The sequence below is a fragment of the Benincasa hispida genome, unplaced genomic scaffold, assembly GCF_027475165.1.
Source record: "Benincasa hispida cultivar pf3 unplaced genomic scaffold, pf3_genome.v1.1 HicScf1222, whole genome shotgun sequence".
Taxonomy (NCBI): Eukaryota; Viridiplantae; Streptophyta; class Magnoliopsida; order Cucurbitales; family Cucurbitaceae; genus Benincasa; species Benincasa hispida.
The window spans coordinates 21,648-24,904 of record NW_028325546.1 but is presented as its reverse complement, the minus strand read 5'-3'; the positions used below and the strand labels follow the sequence as shown (position 1 = coordinate 24,904).

The 3,257-nt window shown below is 35.3% G+C and overlaps 1 pseudogene; it reads left to right on the top strand.

Annotated features, from left to right (window-relative positions):
* Window positions 1-353: 353 nt before the first annotated feature.
* Window positions 354-2,914, top strand: LOC120084122 (uncharacterized; annotated as a pseudogene).
* The last annotated feature ends 343 nt before the right edge of the window (window positions 2,915-3,257 follow it).

The following is a 3,257-nucleotide window of genomic DNA, read 5'->3' as shown; positions in this document are numbered from 1 at the left end:
TCTAAAAACCGAATGACCAAATACACTTATACCGGACCAAAAAAATGTATTTTTACCCATTAATTAATTTATATTGACTTAGAAAACAAGTAGTTAATTTATATCGACTTAGAAAACATGTAACATGACATTAATATTTTAAAAGACTAAGGTTCGATACATGTAATAGTTGAAATAAACATAATAAAATAAACTACAAATCTGAACACAATTGATCAATTGATTAAGAGTCCAGACGACATGTTGTTGAATCAAATCTTAACAATATCCAAACAGCTATATGCAATATTTTGTGTGAAATAAATAAGTATCCTATATATGCAGCTCATATACATAATTGACAGATCTGAAAGATGCGAAGTGTGCAGGAGGCCCATATGGAAAGCTCAGTGCAGACTTCCCTTAATGAAGACCAGCATATTTCTTCTTCTTCTTGTCGTTCAAAAGCCACTGATAATTCTGAACCAAATGAAGGACAAGAACCAACCACTCCTTCAACAGCTAAAAGGCCTCTTCTTAACCATGAATTGGGATCTTTCGTTGCCGTCCGTATAAAGTATGGAGAAGAAGAAAATGAGCATTCAATTCCTGCCAACTGTATGTTCATCCATCTACATATTCCTCATTAATTTTCTTTTTTTTTTTTCCCTTTTTCTTGGTATTATGGATTGTTTGTTTGTAGGTGCAACAATGGGGAATAAAAGATACATTAAAAAATCTGTTGAGTTATATCAAGCTGCTTTAAAGGGAGATTGGAAGACTGCCAATAAAATATTTGACGAAGATCCATCATGGTCCACGAAGAAGATAACTTCAAAAGGGAATACGGCCCTCCATATTGCTGCTGCTGCAAAGCATATTTCTTTTGTAGAAGAGTTGGTTAAGCTTTACTCTTCAAATGACTTTGACTTAGCTATAACAAATATAGATGGACGCACTGCCCTTTCTTATGCCTGCTGTATCAGGAGTTGTAAGGATCGGTAAAGCAATGGTTGACAAGAATCCCAATCTTCCAAATATTGATGATGGTGGTGATCTTAAGTGCATCCCAGTTTTGGCCGCTGTAGTTTACAAACGCAAAGACACATGGCTTCCTATCTTTTCTCTAACACTGATTTTGATGCTTTATCTCCTGAACAACAATTTGAACTTCTCTTAGCTACAATCGACAGTGATTATAATGGTTTTGCCTCTTCCAAATCCTTGTTTAATAACATATATATAGCATCAACTTAAGTTAATTTCTTTAATACTCTATAAATTCAATGTTCTTAATTAATATATATTTCTTTATTGTAGATATAGCATTGCATATTCTGGAAAAGAAACCTAAATTAGCAAAGGAGATGGTGAACAAAAATGATGACACGCCTTTGCATATACTAGCCAGAAAGCCATATGCCATCGGTAGCAGCAACGAGCTTAGCTTCTGGAAAAGCATATAAACTCTTGTAATTATACACATCATCAACACTATTGCTTTCCCATTTGGATCATATATATAATACGATATACTGTATATATTTTATGATCATTATATCTTTATGTGCTTTAATTTTTCTAGGCTTCAACGGGATTTACAAAACAGCTGTAATGCAGACATTAGCCCATCAAGTTGTTGAACGTCTATGGGATTCGGTTGTCGAGGATCTTTCAACACTGAAGCTAGACGAGTTCAGAATAAATCTCTCAAGTTTATTGCACGATGCAGCAAGAGTTGGAAATGTTGAATTCTTGATAATACTCATTCGCTCCTATCCCGATTTGATATGGATAGTTGATGAGGATAAGAAAAGCATATTTCACGTAGCAGTTGAAAATCGACAAGAAAATGTGTTTAGTCTTATATATGAGATAGGAGGGCTGAAGGATTTCCTTGCCCATGGATACAATGATAAGGATAAGTTTAACATTCTACGCCTAGCTGGAATGTTGACATCTCCATATCACCTTAGCAGAGTGTCAGGGACAGCTCTACAAATGCAACGAGAGCTTTTGTGGTTTAAGGTATGTCATTCTTGATGCATAGATTTTTTTTTTTTTTTTTTTAACAATCTGATTTAACATTCTCCGCTACATACATTCTTTCGAAATGTTGTACTTAACTTCAAGGAAATGGAGAAAATCATTATCCCATCCTATTATAGTATGAAAATAACAGAAGACCATGATCATGCTGGTCAAACACCTCGTGAACTCTTCACAAAAGAGCACAAACACCTACGGAAAGATGGGGAGGAGTGGATGAAAAACAGTTTGCACATGCTGGTGGCAGCTTTAATCGCAACGGTGGTTTTTGCAGCGGCATTCATGGTTCCAGGAGGCAATGACGATAAGGATCACATTCCTATTTTCCAACAAAATCAGGCCTTTACAGTGTTCGTTATATCAGATGTTGCAGCTCTGGTGACATCTACAACATCTATACTCACATTTTTATCAATTTTGACGTCACGCTATGCAGAAGAAGATTTTTTGATATGGTTGCCAAGCAAGTTATTGTTTGGGTTAGTGACACTATTTGTTTCTATAATATGCATGGTAGTGGCTTTCAGTGCAACCTTCTTTATTGCGTATCATAAAATAAAGGTGAAGATTACATTGATCGTTGCAGCAGTGACCATCTTTCCAATTGCCTGTTTTTGTATGTTTCACTTAGCTCATTGTAGATATATTGCGGTCAACTTATTGGCCTCAATGTTCTTTGAGAAAACACAAGAAAAGTCTATTTTAGTACAATTACACGAATGCACATCTATCTAGCTTTGTTGTTTTTCTAAGATGTCTATGATCATGCAATAATGAATCTATCACATTTGAAGTAAAGAATGTATCGTAAGGATAACCCACTAGCTATTTAGCCCATTGAGGGCCAAATATTGTTGGTTACGATCGAGTTGTACTATTTGTTATTTATAAATCCTCCTCCTATGTAAATAATGTATTGTAAGGATAATCCACTTCTTCTTCCTCTTCTTCGAAGTAAATAATAACCTACTAGCTATTTTGCCCATTGAGGGTCCAATTTTGTTGGTTACGATCGAGTTGTTATTTATAAATCCTCCTCCTCCTCCCTCTCTTTTCATCTTCTTCCTTCCTCTATAGAATCAAGATTGTGACGATCCTTCAATAATACGAAAAGGATGAGATCTCCTTCGTTCTTCTCTCCTTCTCCTTCTCCATCCCTCTTCTTCTTCCCTCTTCTCTTTCTTCTTCTCGTTCTCCTTCTTCTTCTTCATTTTTTTATTTTTTTGCTT